This window comes from Suncus etruscus, chromosome 6 (assembly GCF_024139225.1).
Source record: "Suncus etruscus isolate mSunEtr1 chromosome 6, mSunEtr1.pri.cur, whole genome shotgun sequence".
Taxonomy (NCBI): domain Eukaryota; kingdom Metazoa; phylum Chordata; class Mammalia; order Eulipotyphla; family Soricidae; genus Suncus; species Suncus etruscus.
In genome coordinates this window covers 129,494,024-129,511,906 of record NC_064853.1, presented here as the reverse complement: position 1 = coordinate 129,511,906, position 17,883 = coordinate 129,494,024, and the positions used below count along the sequence as shown (strand labels likewise).

The following is a 17,883-nucleotide window of genomic DNA, read 5'->3' as shown; positions in this document are numbered from 1 at the left end:
CTAAAGCAATCATTGGGAGAAAGAATATGGGAGGAATTACTGTCCCCAACTTTAAACTGTACTACAAAGCAATAATTATCAAAACAGCATGGTATCGGAATAAAGACAGGCCCTCAGATCAGTGGAATAGGCGAGTACTCAGAGAATGTTCCCCAGACATACAATCACCTAATTTTTGATAAAGGAGCAAGAAATCCTAAATGGAGCAAAGAAAGCCTCTTCAACAAGTGGTCTTGGCACAACTGGCTAGCCACTTGCAAAAAAATTGAACTTAGACCCCCAGCTAACATCATGTAAGAAGGTTAAATCCAAATGGATGAAAGACCTCTTGATATCATACCCAAAACCATAAGATATATAGAACAACAGGACATTGAGACTAAAGGCATCTTAAAAGAGGAAACTGTACTATCCAAGCAAGTGAAAGCAGAGATTAACAGATGGGAATATATTAAACTGAGAAGCTTCTGCTCCTCAAAAGAAATAGCGCCCAGGATACAAGAGCCCCTCACTGAGTGGGAGAAACTATTCACCCGATACCCATCAGAAAAGGGGCTAATCTCCAAAATATACAAGGCACTGACAGAAATTTACAAGAAAAAGATATGTATTCCCATCAAAAAATGGGGAGAAGAAATGGACAGACACTTTGACAAAGAAGAAATACAAATGGCCAAAAGACACATGAAAAATACTCCACATCACTAGTCATTAGGGAGATGCAAATCAAAACAACTATGAGTTACCACCTCACACCTCAAAGATTGGCACACATCACAAAGAATGAGAACAAGCAGTGTTGGCGGGGATGTGGAGAGAAAGGAACTCTCATCCACTGCTGGTGGGAATGCCGTCTAGTTCAACCTTTATGGAAAGCAATATGGAGATTCCTCCACAAACTGGAAATCAAGCTCCCATATGACCCAGCTATACCACTCCTAAGAATATACCCTAGGAACACAAAAATACAATACAAAAATCCCTTCCATACACCTATATTCATTGCAGCACTATTTACCATAGCAAGACTCTGGAAACAGCCAAGATACCCTTCCACAGATGAATGGCTAAAGAAAGTGTTGTACACATGCACAATGGAATATTATGCAGCTGTCAGGAGAGATGAAGTCATGAAATTTTCCTATACATGGATGTACATGGAATCTATTATGCTGAGTGAAATAAGTCAGAGAGAGAGAGAGAGAGAGAGAGAGAGAGAGATGCAGAATGGTCTCACTCATGTACGGGTTTTAAAAAAAATGAAAGACATTCTTGCAATAATAACTTTCAGACACAAAAGAGAAAAGGGCTGGAAGTTATAGCTCACCTCATGAAGCTCACCACAAACAGGAATGAGTTTAGTTAGAGAAATAACTACGTTTTGAACTATCCTAATAATGAGAATATACGAGGGAAATAGAAAGCCTGTCTAGAGTACAGGCGGGGGTTGGTTGGGGAGGAGGGAGTTTGAGACATTGGTTATGGGAATATTGCACTGGTGATGGGTGGTGGGTGGTGTTCTTTACATGACTGAAACCCAAACACAATCATGTATGTAATAAAGTTGTTTAAATAAAAATGTAAAAAAAAGAACTTTTTCATTTAACAATGTAAAACATATATTTGTGCAAATTAATAGCCAATTAAAATATTTAAGTGATACAGTTCCCTGACCCGCTGCTATCAGCCCTGCTGTTGGAGCCCCGGCAAAGCTTCAAAAGAACCGCATTTGGCTCTGGAGCTTTGGGTTGCTTACCCCTGATTCTAGGGGCTTATTGCAAATATCTACCTTCCTAAGGAAGGTTTGATTTTTGGAAGGGCAATAAAATAGACAAACTTATATGGAAGTGTTGCAAATATATATCTGGTAAATTTTTTCTAAGCAGCCCAATGCTATTTCCCTGCCAAACTTTGGATGTTAATTCTTTTTTTTTTTTTTTGGATGTTAATTCTTAGGCAAGTATTAGTTAGCAAGTACTCAAATGTCCCAAAGCAAAACATTCCTTCCTATAAAACCTAATGGTGAATTTAAGAGACATTGAGAAATAAAGTTGTTCTTAACTATCTTTTGGTGATGAGTTTTCCAGGTAAAGAAAAATTTAATCAATTTGCCTGTATAATACCTTATGTTTGGAAGTAAAAAGCTCAACTCTTTACACACTTAATACAGCAGAAGGGAGATTCATATTTAGGCCAAATAAATGTTTGTTACTAAGCATGAGAAATATTACCTTTACTATCAAAAATATTGGTCAGCCATCCACTCTGAGGAAATACTACTCAGTGGGCCTTCTAACAGGATTTTTATTAGATAGTAGTGGGTGATACTGGCCACATATAAATATTTCATAAACTTTGCAAACAAAGATACATGACCAATATCTTAAAACATATTTCATAAATAGTCATTTCAGATGTCCCATCTAACTAACTTTATACAAACATTTGTTGAGCACTCATGATGTCTCTGGCTCAGTGGGTGAACTGTAGATCACTATCTCACATGGGATTTCACAACTGAATGTAAGTATAATGAAAAATTTGTTAACCTCACAGTATTTTACAGCAATCTAGGTGATAGAGATTGGGGATGATGTGGTGTTGTAGAATAAACCAGGGGCGTAAAATGCAGGGTATATATGTGCCTTACCCCTTGTATCTCTCTGGCTCCCATGTTGTACTTCACTGACTAAAAAGGGTCAGAAAAGAAAATTTTTAAAGAAACCCTGACATAGAATAGGACAATCTAGGCAGATTATTTTGTTTTAATGAATCTCAAATTGGCATTATAAGTATATAGAGGACTGGAGAGATAATTCAGAGGACCGAGTGCATGGGCAAAGCTTGTGGTTTTATTGCAGGCATTATACACTTCTAGGAGAAGATTCTAAGCACAGAGCCAATAGTAGCCTTTGAGCACCACTGAGCATGCTCCTCCCAGCCCCCCAAAATAGAATAGAAAGGCATTAATTAGGCTGGAAGCCAACCCACCTAAATTTTATTTAAATATATATGCATGTATATATATATATATATATATATGGAGAATTAGTAAGAGGCATAGTTTGGTGGTGCAGTTTGGTAAAATAGATATTAAATTAACTGCCCAAAAGATTGATTGTTCTGCTCTTCCACCCACTTGTCTCCATTTAAGAAGAAGTTCATTGATTTTCTGATTGCTATGAGCTGTGAGTTTTGTTTATTTCCTACATTCCTTATAAACCTATAGTTAAATCTTAAAACTAAGTTTTAAGCCATTGACTTGGGTAGTGCTGTGCAGTTTTCATTTTCTTTCCTTTTTTTTTTTTTTGCCTTTACTTCTTTTTTTGTTTTGTTTTGTTTTTTCCTTTTTTGTTTTATGGGTCACACCCATTTGATCATTTGATGCTCAGTGGTTACTCCTGGCTAAGTGCTCAGAAATTGCCCTGGGTTGGGGGGAACATATGGGACGCCGGGGGATCGAACCGCGGCCCTTAATTGGCTAGCACTTGCAAGGCAGACACCTTACCTCTAGCTCCACCTCTCTGGCGCAGTTTTTATTTTATTTTATCAGAGGAACATAAACTCTAGCTATCCTACCTTAGTGATGCTAAGGTTGACCAGTTGATGCACTGTCACACTCCTTAGATTTTCAGAGCAAAGTACTGGCTTTAGCAGGCAGCAAAGTTTTGAGTTGTTCTCCTTTTCTCCTGCCTTCCTCATTTGACAAAACCACTGTCTGCCCCTTGCTATTTTGGGATTATAAGCATCAGTTTTGGCTGGGGACACTTGGGTCTATAATGTGCCAGAAGGTCCAGATAGGCTGCAAAATAGAGGGCAAGACTACAAACTATATATACTGGCCCTGGACCATCCCCTTACTGCCTTTGACTTCTGCCCTTTGACTTATAATGAAGCAAGAAAATCCTAGTAGAAAAAGCTACTGGAAGAGAGCCATCTCAGTGGCCAAAAATAGGAATTTCCCAGGAACAAAAATAAAATGGGGAGGTCAATGCAGACTTTGAGGCTTGAGGCCATAAGCCTAGGGTCTGGCACAATTAAGAACCCAATCTTTGGGTTTCCATCAAAAGCTTTTCACCACCCAGAGAGCTTTTAGCCCAAAGGGAAAATGAAAACTCAGGCAAAAATGACCCAAGTATTTGAGGAGAGAAGGTATAATAAAAGAGATGACAAGTTGAATATCAGATTCCAACAAAAGCTGAATCAATGAAGCAGACTAATCAATAAAGTAAACATTAAAATATCTTTACAGAGACAAAGATTTTTTAAGAGGAGCAAAAATAAGCATTTATCAAGAATGCAATAACATACTTTATTTTTTTTTAAAGCCAAAACTAGAATAATTGACGGAAGGAACAGCAGAGGGAATTTCTAAGGACCTACCTAGTGTTTGGATTCTAGCCTCATACCTTCTAAATTTTGCCTTCCCTGACTTATTCTGTTTGGGCCTGAGGGAAACTGAGTGTAGGTGAAGCCTTGGGCTATTGGCACCCAGAGAGATAAGACCTCATTATTGTGTACAGAGAATTATAGAGCACTAGAGAGTGTGCAGAGGTCAGTACCCCAAATAAAGGTGGGTGAAGAGAAACATTCCTGGATATTTGGGGCTTTCAGAGAGAGATTTCTGAGACTATGGATTATGTGCTACTTAGTGCTCCTTACTCTAAACTCTGAGAGACTTAAACAACTGTCAGAGGCCCAGTAGGAACTGCAGAAGGGGTCAGATGCCTACCTTTCAACCACCACACACCAGAATAAAGAACATTGTTTTGGAACCAGACAAGATTCCTACCATTGAGGAGACCCTAATAACCAGACTTCATCCTTCATGATTCAAGAATTTTACATATCAAAATACTCTGCAACTGCAGGGAAAAAATAGAAAACACAACACATTCCTCAGAGAAATGAGCTGTGAAAAAATAAAATGAACATTGAAAGGAATATTGATAGCAATAAAAAAGTGATAACAAAGAGACACTTAAAGAAATACAATTTAGAACAAAAACAAATATTTCATGGAATTTAAAATGCTTCCAATCTGGGGCCAGAGCAATAACACAGTGGGTAGGGTGTTTACCTGTCATGTGGTCGATCCCCAGAATTTCCCAGTTTGGTTTGATCCTGAGAATTCCATATGGTCAAACGAACTTATTTGAAGTAATTTTTGAGCTAAGAGCCAGCAGTACCCCTCAGCACCACCAAGATCCCACAAAGCAAAACAAAACAACACAAAACAAAACAAGAGAACAACAAAAATGACCAAAAACTAATCTAAACCAAAAATAGCTGCCAAACTTTAGAAATGAACAAAATTAATTAAAGAAAGTAGAAGTACTATTGTAGATTGTACTTTATAATTATGTAAGAAAATACATAAAAAGGTAAGTGTTTCCCAATAGAACAAGAAATATAGAATATGAGTAATAGTGAATGTAAGGACTCAGAAGATATATTATGGAAAAATTCTAGGTCAAGCAATTTGAAAAGATGGAAAGAAACTAGGTTTGAAGGGAAAGGGGAAAGACAAAATTTTCAGCTCTCTCATAATAGGAAATAGAAAAGAAAGAAGGTGACCTATGAAAAGTAAAATTTCAATTTCTTGTGTTATGGAAGAGATAGTGCGTACTTAAGATTCAGTGGAGGGTATCATGATACTCAGATCTCTCAGTTTAAGAATACAACTTAGTTGAATAAAATACAATTTAGTATAAGAATAAAAAAAAACTGTGCAATTTTAACTTAAGAAACGTTACTGTTTGGGGCCGGAGAGATAGCATGGAGGTAAGGCGTTTGCCTTTCATGCAGGAGGTCATCGGTTTGAATCCCGGCGCCCCATATGGTCCCCTGTGCCTGCCAGGAGCAATTTCTGAGCCTGGAGCCAGGAATGACCCCTGAGCACTGCCAGGTGTGACCCAAAAACCAAAAAAAAAAAAAAAAAAAAAACGTTACTGACTTGTAAAAAATCACTACATGACATTTTTGTTAGAAAACTTTACATCTTTGGGGAATTTGGAGACTTCCTGTAAAAGTGTATTACAAAATGATTTAATAAAAGGAGTTTTGGTAGGTAACTATAAAATGACTAAAATATTATTAGAACATAAAAATTAAAAATATTAGAGGTACCAAAATGTAGGCCAATGTTTGAATATACATTTTGTGTGTGAGAAGCCCTTAGTGCAAGAATGTGAGTACACACAGAGATATAAGAAAGTACTTAGTTGAACTTTATGTAGTATTTTTAGATTATATAAACAATTTCAATGAAATTTAAAATATACCAGGTCACTCAAAATTTGATTGTTCTCTAAATTCTTCTGGGTCCACCTAAACTTTAATACTAGGCAATACTAGTTCAATGTGCCCCCTTTTTAATGATATATATATATATATAAAGTAATAGTAGATAAATACATAATATATCAAGATTATATTAACGTATGACAAACTTTATTGTAGTAACATAAAGGAAATCCTTACCAGGATATCACTCAAAAATCCATTAAATGAATTAATGAATACAAAAATATATCATTAAGACAGGGGAAATTGCTGAAAGAGGTAGGATTATGCTAAGCATAAGCCTAGCATTCAGAGGTCTGAGGTTTTCTCTCCAACATAACATGGCCAAGAATTAGTGTATATGTCTGTGATAGCCCCAGAACCATGGTTCTGATCTGAGAAACACAGTACTGAACCCAGTGTTGAGAGCTGTGCTATCTCACACACTAGCACTGAGATGTTGCCTAGTACTACGTCTCCAGTGCCTCACAAGTTATCTTTCCAAAAGCCTGAAAAAATGTTAGAAAATACAATGCAGGGAAACATCAAAGTAGGGAGGCACCTGCCTGCCACCACCTACCATCACTTCAGGGCCAGCAACTGATCATCTCTGTGGGTGCTGAGAACAACCCTGTCCAGAAGCCCTTGCTGAAGCTGTGTAAGCAGAGGTAAGCCAGAGACAGGAAAGCAGGGAGGAGTGCTCCCTTGAAGCCGAGCAGCATGTGCATCTCCTAGCGGCTATGAACCCTATCACAACACACAGTAAAAGTCACACTAAAGACGTGTCAATAGAGAAACAATGCAGGACAACAACATGCATAGAAAATGAAGATGGCAGCTCTGATAAAATGAAAAGTACCTGCCACAGAGTTAGCCTCTCAAATAAGGAGTTTAGAGTTGTAATATGGAGGATGGATATAGAACTCAAAGAAAGCATAGATCAAGCTGAACAGAACACAAAGAAATCAGAAAACTGCTAACTGAAATAACAGGACTGAAAAACTCATTAGATTAAATTAAAATCTCAATGGAGGGGGCCAGAGTGGTGGCACAGCAGCAGGGTATTTCCTTGCACATGGCTAACTTAGGACAGACCTTGGTTCAATCTTCCAGCATCCCATATGGTCCCCAAGTCAGGAGCGATTTCTGAGTGTGGAGTCAGAATTAACCCCTGAGTGTCACCTGGTGTGGCCCCCCCCAAAAAAAATAATTCAATGAAAATTATGTCCAACAGAGTAACACAGCTGAGGACAGAATCAGCGAGCTTGAAGTAGAGATGCAGAGCAACTCCATACAGCAGAAGAGATTAAAAATAAAAACATTAAAGCAAATGATCAGACAATGGAAAAAATACAGAATGTGAACTGATAGAAATAGAAGTCTTTGACAAGTTCAATAGAAACAACATAAAAACATTGGAGTCTCAGAGACCCAGGAAGAAAATCCTTAGGTAGAATCAATAGTCAAGGTCATCATTACAGAGAAACTACCAAGCTAAAGATGACATGCAACCAAATCCTGCATGCACTAAGAGTACCAGTTAAAAATGACCCAAAGAAAAGCCCCCCAAGACACATTCTAGTCACAATGATAAATCTCACAGGAATAGAATAATGAAAGCAGCAAGATCAAAAAGGAAAATTACATACAAAGGAGCATCCTTAAGAATTACAGCAGACCTATCATAAGAAACCCTCAAGGCCAGGAGGCAGTGGTGAGATATAGTGACAAAATTCAATGAAATGAATGCTTCGCCTAGAATACTGCACCCAGCCAGACTCATATTAAGGTTTGAAGCAAGTATACATAACTTTACAGCTGAACAGCAGCTCAGAAATTTTACAGACTCAAACCCAGTATTAAAAGAAAAACTTTAAGAAAAGACAGACCAACAGACACAATAAATTTCTACACAAAGATGACATCAAATCCCATGACAATAATCTCTCTCAACGTCAATGAACTAAATGCACCAGTTAAGAGACACAGAGTGGCAAAATGGATCAATAAGCTGAAGCCAACATTCTGCTGCATAAAAGAAACACAAGTATGAGGCCAGAGAGATAGAGGAGGTAAGGCATTTGTCCTGCATGAATAAGGACAGAGAATCAAATCCTGGCATCCCATATGGTCTCCTGAGACTGCCAGGAGTGATTTCTGACCATAGAGCCAGGAGTTACCCCTGAGCACTGCCAGGTGTGACCCAAAGACCAAAAACAAAAACAAAAACAAACAAAAAAAAAAAGAAAGACATCTAAATAGGCAGAACAAACATAGACTCAAAATAAAAGGCTGGAGGAAAATGATCCAAGCAAACAACTCCCTTAAAAAAGCTGAAGTGGTCATATTAATATCAGATGACTCACTTTAGACTAAGAAAAGTTATAAGGACAAAGATGTCTTTTAGTACTAATCAAAGGATATGTACAGCAGGAAGAAATCACTCTCCTAAACATATATTGCATCCAACGAGGGATCAGCAAAATATTTAATAACATAGTTGAAAATCTGAAAGAAGACATAAATAGCAATACAATAATAGTAGGAAACCTCAGCAATACCCTGTCTTCCCTTGATAGGTCAATCAGGCTGAAACTCAACAAAAATATACTAACTCCAAAAAGAAAGTGGACATGTGTGTGTGTGTTTGTGTGTGTGTGTGTGTGTGTGTGTGTATTCCAGATTTCTGGAGATAGAGAAACTTTATATATATAGCACTCCATCTCCAGAATCCTAGATACAAATTCTTCTCTAATGCACATGGATCATTCTTTAGAATAGACCACATGCTGGCTCATAAAACATATCTCCATAAAATCAAGAGGATAGCAATTATACAGACTACTTTCTCATATCACAAGGCACTAAAATTAGAAGTGAACTACAAAAAGTCACAGAAGAAAAATTTTAACACCTGGAAATTAAACAGCACACTGCTGAAAAATCAGGGTCAGAGATGAAATCAAAGAGGAAATCAAAATATTTCAGGAAACAAATAACAATGAAGACACAAACTCAGAAATTGTGGGACACAGCAAAAGCAGTACTAAGAGGAAAATTTGTAGCTTTGCAAGCACACATCAGAAAGGAAGAAAGGGGGGTGAGCCGGAAAAATAGCATGGTGGTAGGGTGTTTGCCTTTCATGCAGAAAAATGGTGTTTTGAAACTTGTCGTCCCATATGGTCCCCCAAGCCTGCCAGGAGCGATTTCTGAGCATGGACCCATGAGCATTGCAGGGTGTGACCTCCCCCCCCCAATAAAAAGAAAGAAAAAGAAAGGAATGAAGAAGGGGCCTACATAAATAGATTAATGGCACATTTTTAGAATTAGAAAATGATTAACAGAAGGAGCCGTAGGTCAGCATAAGGTAATAATAAAGCTTAGAGCAGAAATCAATGAAATGGAAATCAAGAAAACAATTTAAAAGATCAAGGAAAGCAAAATTTGGTTCTTTGAAAAAATAAACAAGACTGATAAACCACTAGACAGAACTCACAAAGTAATGGAGAGAGACAAACTTAATAAACTGGATTAGAAATAAAAACCGTGATATCACTATAGATACTGCAGAGATTCAAAAGATAATCAGAGACTACTTTGAGAAACTCTATGCAATGTAACATGATAACGTGGAAGAAATAGATAAATTCTTGGACTCCTACAATCTTCCACAGTTAAACCAAGATGATCTAGCACAGTGGTTGGCAAGCCACGGCTCTCAAGCCACATGCGGCTCTTTACACTTTTTTTGTGTGTGTGTGACTGAAGTGCATTACACAGAATTATTTATGGTACTAGTGACAATAAATGAAAGGCATTCCCACCACCAATGTTGTGCTCCCTCCGCTCCTGTTCCCAGCATGTCTCTCATATCTCCCTCCTTTACCCCCCAGAATCCTAGTGTAACTGGTCTCCACCTTACAGCTTGTTATAGGTTGGGTATCTATTCTGTTTGGTGTTCCAGTCTGATCATTTTTTTAAATTTACACTACATGTTCATATGACTGGTCCTGGTATCATCATTTCCCCCCCTCAATTTATGAGGCTGAATGATTCAAGTTATGCTATTCTGTTGGAGATAAAAAGGTTAAGGAAAAGAGAAGAAAAATTTGGGATCAACTACTAAAAAAAAATCACCAAATAATATCCACAAGAGTGAAAAAGAAAGAAAACAGTAAAAGAAAAAGGAAGAAAATAATATCAAAAACAAACAAAACAAAACAAAACAAGAAAAAGGAATGCTGGAGTGGCAGGCTTTGGTGTCCCCCCCCACACACACACTTTATTTTATTTTATTTTATTTTATTTTTTTGCATAGGCACAATAAGTATTGGGGAAGGAAGGAAATTCCTGTGGCCTATGAGATTCAGGGTTTCTCCACTCTTGAAGCATATTGTCATGGGAACAACCACTGGCTCTATACTCATAGCCATATCCCAGGTTTTTTTTTTTTTTTTTTTTTTTTTTTTTTGTGGTGTCAGGAAACTTTCCTCTCGGTTGTGGATAAGAAAATCAGGCCACTGTAGCTAGCAATCTTGGTATTTGTGCAGGTCCTAGGACAAGGCCTAGGATAGAGTCTTTACGGTTCTAGAGGTTCTGTTCCATCATTGTTGCGGTGTTTGGTATTCTTTATCATGTCCTCCATGTTTTTGCTCATTCCCTAAGCCAAAGTCTAGGAAATTATGGTTCCGAAGGTTCTGCTCAGTCTCTATTGTCAAAATTGGGCCTCTGTACTAAGAAATCTTGATTTTTGTAAGAGTCCTGGGCTATAGCCTAGGGTAGAGTTTTCCTTAATTGTATCAAGGTAAGTTCTGCAGTCACAGTTGTCAAAGTCAGTTTTCTGTAGTTAGTATTCTTATTTTTCATAGTTCAATGGATGAAACATCTTCTGATTTCCACTTAGTGTTAGGTGATGTGATAGGACCTCCTGGTCTTAGGTCAAGTTGTCATTTCCTCGCTGTCCTCATTGTCATATTAACACTGGCACAAGTAAGTCTCCCAACGGAGATTAGTTCCTGGTGTTGAAGGTAGTTGTTTCAGTTCTACATCTGGGATCTGGGGTTTGAGAATGAACTAACACTGTCCAATCTCGTGGAGACTGAGTTGTATCCACATGACATATGTCCAGGATGGGAGGCACCCTTGTATAAAAAGTGTGAGTTCTTATCCTTAGAAGATAAGATCTTGTTTCTGTGTCTATGAATTCCCCTTATTTACTGTGTCTATACAAAAACGTATGGTGTCCTTTTGTATTGCTGGTGCTATTCTGGGTAAGGATGACAGGCTACACACACAGTATCTGTGGTGTGATCTGAGCTTTTATCCCAGGCAGGACATTTTCTTGGTTATTGTACCAAGCAGCACCAAAACTGGTGAGGATAAAAAAAATATGTATATATAAAAAATAGAACAAATAAATAAAGCTGAAATAAAAAAGTAAATTTAAAAAAAGGAAAAAAAAACGAAAGGTATTTGAAGAAAGCAAGTGATGGGGGAGGCTATCTGTATGTTTAGGAATACATATCTTAAGATGCATTATTATAAAGGTATTAAGCTTACATAGGCAATATAGGCCTCCCAAGTAGGTCTTCTGAAATATTCTTGTGGAGAGTGAAAGCCAGGGCACTTTTTCGTATCAAAGACCTTGGTCTAGAGTTTGAGATGTGATTTGTGGCATTTCAGAGTCCTGTAGTGTCCTTGAGCTGGGGGTTTTGCTGAAGCTGATTCTGGTATCATGCAACATGATTTGATAGGAGTGAGAGGGACCACAAAGCTTGAGTCAGCAGGAGTAGTGGTTGTGGGTTCTTGCTGAGACACGAGATGGGGGATCGAGGGGTGTCTTTCTTTGAGGAGCTGGATGGTGGTCTGTTGGGGCAGGAGTAGAAGGGTCTCTGGGTGGGGGCTATATACATTGAATAGATAAATTGTTTATGGATAAGGCTTGGCAGTCAGAGAGGACCACTGTATAGAAAGTAACATTCACATATACACTGACTTCAGAGATCTACTTGAGTGCTATCCTCCATATATATGGTATTCCATTTGTTTTCCTATAGTCAAGAATTGGAATATTTTTGGATGATGTTAAAAAGGGTATTCTTCTGTGTGCCAGGCGGCCACTCGAGGAGTCAGGACTCTGATCCTAGCCTCTGTCAGTGCATGCCATGTGAGGCTCTCAACATAAATTTCAATCATGGTTTTAGCAAGATTTGGCTCAGTTGAAAAAAAAAGATTGCCCACCACTGATCTAGCATATTGAAATAGATACATAACTATTGAGGAAATTAAGAATAGTCAAAGCCTTCCCCAAAAAACAAAAGCCCAGATAAATTCACTAACAAATTTTTTCAAACCTTTTCAGAGGAAATACTGCCAACACTTTTCAGGCTCTTTCATGACATTGAAAATCAGAAACACTCCCAAATAGATTTTATGAAGCTAATATCACCCTTATACCAAAACCAGACAGAGTTGTTGACAGAAAAGAAAACTACAGATCAATATTCCCGATGAACACAGTTACAAAAATTCTTAACAAAATTCTGCAAATTGGATCCAAATCCTCATCAAGGTCATACACCATGACCAAGTCGGATTCATTCCAGAAATGCAAGGGTGGTTTAACATATGTTAATCAATCAACATAGGGGCCAGTGAGGTGGCACTAGAGGTAAGGTGTCTGCCTTGCAAGTGCTAACCAAGGAAGGACAGGGTTCGATCCCATGGCATCCCATATGGTCCCTTCAAGCCAGGGGCAATTTCTGAGTGCTTAGCTAGAAGTAACCCCTGAGCATCAAACAGGTGTGGCCCCAAAACAAAACAAAAAGAAACAAAAAAATGTAAATCAATCAACATAATACACCTTAGCAACAAAAAGAAAAAAAACTATTTGATCATATCAATAGATAAAGAGAAAGCATTTAATAATGATCAACACCCATTCTTGATAAAAAAAAAAACTCTTGATAAAAACTCTCATCAACTCTCATCAAAATGGGAATAAAAGAAACTTTACTCAGTATAGTCAAGGTCATCTACCACAAGGCAGTGGCAAATGTTATTCTTAATGGTGATAAACTAAAAGACTTTCCCCTAAAATCTTGTACAAGACAAGGCTGCCCTTTCTCACTACTACTGTTCAACTCAACAACTACTGTTCAACATACAGTTCAACTACTGTTCAACACTACTGCTGGAAGCTCTTGCCATAGCTATTAGGCAAGAAAAAGATATCAAGGACATCCTAATAGGAAAGGAAGAAGACAAGCTCCCACTGTTTGCATATGACTTGATAATATATCTAGAAAACCCTAAGGACTACCAAAAAGCTTTTAGAAACAATAGATTCATATAGCAAAGTGGCAGGCTACAAAATTAATGCACAAAAATCAATGGCCTTCTTATACACCAATAATGATAGAGAAGAAATGGACATTAAAAAGTACAACCCCCCCCCCCCCGGCCCGGAGAGATAGCACAGCGGCATTTGCCTTGCAAGCAGCCGATCCAGGACCAAAGGTGGTTGGTTCGAATCTCGGTGTCCCATATGGTCCCCCGTGCCTGCCAGGAGCTATTTCTGAGCAGACAGCCAGGAGTAACCCCTGAGCACCGCTGGGTGTGGCCAAAAACCAAAAAAAAAAAAATTTATCAAAACTTATTTTGGAAGATGTGAGGGAAAGAGAGAAGTACATGTTTGAGAAAGAACACAAGTTTCTCTAGAGTGTAAATAGGTAAGCAAAGAAACATAGAAACAAGCAAGTAGATATTTGTTCAATGAGGAACATGAGCTTGAAGAACAAACCTCATAAGACATTATCTTAGCTATGTAAAAAAACCCAATGAGTTCTAAGAAAACACCTTAGATTCACAAAAGAATTTAAACAACCAACTTGCTTTGAAGGGTCTTTGTTGGTTGGTGTGTCTCTTCCATTTCTTCTGCAACCATGTCCAATAAAAATTCATGTGGCTGAGATAGAGAAACTCCTAAAGTTGAAATTGAAGACAACAGAAATACAAGCAAAAATATTCTCTACCTTCTAAAGAAATTTTTGAGGAAGAGAACCAAATTAGCAATGGTAATAAAGTGCCACCAATAGCACCAATATTCATTTCATAAGCACTTCCTTCATACTTTTAGTTGTTTAAATTTGTTAAGATGCCATGAAGTTACATCAAATTGAAATGGTTTTGTGGCCCCTTTTTATGCCTAAGTTCTGAAACCTACTGAAAACAAAGGTGCCCATCCCTCCCATCTCACCCTCTAATTGGCAGAAAAAGGAAGAATTTGCATGCCACCTTAGTAAAAAACTAATTGAGTATGATGACATTGAAATGTAAAATTAATACTAAGTTGGTCCAACGTGTACAGTAATGTAATTTAATGTTAATGCCTATTTGTTCAATAGTTTTAATATTTAAATGCACTTTTGGGGGGGAACGGGTCACCCTGACAATGCCTGGGAGTTACACTTGCATTCAGGAATCACGCCTGGCTATGATCAGGTGATGAAACCTGAGTGGGCCACATACAAGGCAAGCACCCTTTCTACTGACTATCTTTTCAGTTCATAAATGCACAGTTTATATATATATATATATATATATATATATATATATATATATATATATATATATATATGTAAAGTTTTAGCATCTGCAAAAATAATCTGAGCAATAAAACAAATGCTGAGAAAGAAAATGAAAACTGGGGGCATTACAGATCTTAAGCACTATTGTAAAGCTGCAATAATTAAAACAGCATGATATTGGCAGAAAGGCATAAATTAGTGGAATAGGAGATTCAGATATAAGATCATGCTTATATAGTCACTGAAATTTTTATAAAAACATTGGAATTACAAAGGGGTAAAAATAGTTTAGAGAATCAGTTATCTTATAAGCAGAGTAAGAAAATTCTGGAGGCACATTATAGAAATTTTTATTGAGAAGTTGGGTATACTTCAGAGCAAGGGCAATTAATTTTGTTTTGTTTTGGGGCCACACCCAATGAAGCTCAGTGCTTACTCTTGGCTCTATGCTTAGAGATCACTCCTAGCAGTGCTCATGTACAGGGATTGAATGGGAAACACCTACCCACCTTTCTCTCTTTCTAGTCCTGCAAGGACATTTTTAATAGAGTGTGGCCCTTGAAAGAGTTCGAGGTTGGGTTTCTTCTTGGAGAGAGTCACAAAAAGAAACACTCAGGTAGAGCAGCTTACTGGAGAACTTGTCATTACCTCCTTCTTTTTATTACCTCAAAGATTTTGTAAATTTCATGTGAAAGAAGAGTCTGGGCTTTTTAGGGACAAGCAAAAGGAAAGGGAGATATTTCTCAATTCATGGGATGGAGTCTAAAGTGGAAATTTCTCTTCAACAGTGGTCAGGCAAAGGAAAGTGAGGTGGCTTCCTAGTTGTGAATTCATGAGGGTCATCAGAGCAACAACATGGAGACAGATTTGGAGGACAAAGGGCTGACCTGTTTCTAAAGACAAGAGAACATTAATTCCAGATCTCCTTAAAATAGAAACAGACACTTAGAGGGGTACTAATTTCAGTTTTTACGCTGAGTAATTCCAGCTCACTGAGAGTTCGCAGTATGAAAATGTGGGTTTCATGAGCTATTTCTGCAATGACTTTTTCCCAAACTGACTTCTTTTTGTCTAGAGGGAGTCAGTTCTGAGCTAGAGATGATCAGGCTCATGATTTCTGCATTTCCTGTAAACACCGTCTTCTCTTCATATCTTATCCACCCAGTCTACACCTGCTATTTCTTTCCTCACTGCCGCTCATAACAGCTCTGCAAGTGTGAGAGGCATTTTAACACACTAGTGAGTGATTTTTAAAAAAGATAAATTCCAAGGTTGAGAATAAGAATGAGGGAGGCAAAGAGGTAGCAAAGAGAGAGGGTGAAAATAATCACAAAGATTAGCCTCTCATGAAAAGCAGATGTGTAATATTTTGAAAAACAGAATTTATATGCTGAATTCAACTCTTTAAAATAGATGTGTCTTTCCAGGACATCACATTTTGCAAGAGAAATGGTGAACCAAAGGACATAAGAAGTCCATCTGATGCCAAATACCAGTAAATGACTCAACAGTGAATAAACATTACTATCTATATTTACTGGTTAAGTAGTATTTATAGAGTCATGGTTTTGCACCATGTTCTTCCTTAACAGTTTCTGAAGAAGCACCTTGTATAGGGTGGTAAAAAGTTACATGTTAAAATGTGCTGGCATTTGCTAATAGTGGACTGTAGTTTAAAAAGAGAGATACATTCTCATGTCACTTTACAGGGGGATATATTTTCTCATCAAACTGCTATATTACATATTACTTTGTGACAAATCTATGCCCATGTTCACATAATGGTGGGTGCAAGGAAAAGAGAAAAACTAAAGAATATAAGAGTAGCCAACAACTCAAATTACATTTTTTTCTCTTTTATTTTTCTAATCAGATTCAATCTTCCTATTCTTCAGCAAAACTATTATTCATAAGCCTGAACTTCTTAGGGTAAAGTTCTCTGGTAAATCTTAATCTGAGCTAGAAGAGATGAAAGCAACAATGTTTGAAATATAGGTGAATATTATTACAAGGCAGTCAGTTCTGGACAGAAGTGACCAGTATGGTTGTATAAACTTATCTCTAAGGAGAACATATTTAACAATTTCGTAAGAATCTTTAGATAATATGTTACCTTGGAAAATAGCATGTGGGGAAGACCATAGAAGATAGATTCTTCTGGGTTAGGTATACTTTAGAATATTCAAGAGACAGCATCTCCAAATGTTTGCTGATGTTTCAAAATGAGCTTGTCTATTCTCTAAGTCATCTAACTTTAAAACCACAGACAATTTAGATCCTTTGGCAGATGTGAGAGAGAGTGAATGCATTAATTAACATAGTATCTAAGAACCTCAAGAGGCTTTAGAACACTTTCAATTTTGATACAATAAAAAATGAACTATAGCAGGTTGCAAGATTGCTCAAGTGGTAGAGCACTTGATGCCTAATAGATGCTATGGCCTAAATTTGATCCCTGGTACTGCTTGGTTCTCTGAGTGACATTGAATATATCCCTATGGTCAGAGCACCTCCAAGCAGTGCGGATTGAATTCTGAAAGTTCTTCTAGAATCCTGGGCACTATGAGATGTGTAACTTAGAAACTTCTAAATGCATTTATCTTACAATTCAATAAACACACATGCATGACTATTTACCTTTACTATCAATACATATGTTTATTTCTATTATATTTTATATATAATTGTATTTTGATTCTTAATTTAATTAGCAATAAATTTCCTAGTGCATTAAATTGTCTTAGTTACTTAAAATTTTTTCTAAGTCACTCATAATACACTGATTTGCATAAAGATATCTTTATATCTATATACATTTAAGATTTAATGGGAACAAGATAAATAGTGCAGTGGGTAGGGCTCTTGTCTTGCACATGACTAATTCAAATTTGATTCCCAAAACCCAATCTGGCTTCTGAAGCTTGCCTGGAGTGACCCCTGAGCAAAGATAGGGGGTAAGTGATGAGCACCACAAAACAAAACAAAAACCTTAGTTTTAAAATATTAAATG

At 37.4% G+C, this 17,883-nt stretch overlaps 1 protein-coding gene across 2 annotated transcripts in view; it reads left to right on the top strand.

The window, feature by feature from the left end:
• GABRA1 (gamma-aminobutyric acid type A receptor subunit alpha1) overlaps positions 1–17,883 on the top strand; it is a 1,147,113-nt gene that overhangs the window by 994,351 nt on the left and 134,879 nt on the right. The window lies entirely within an intron of this gene.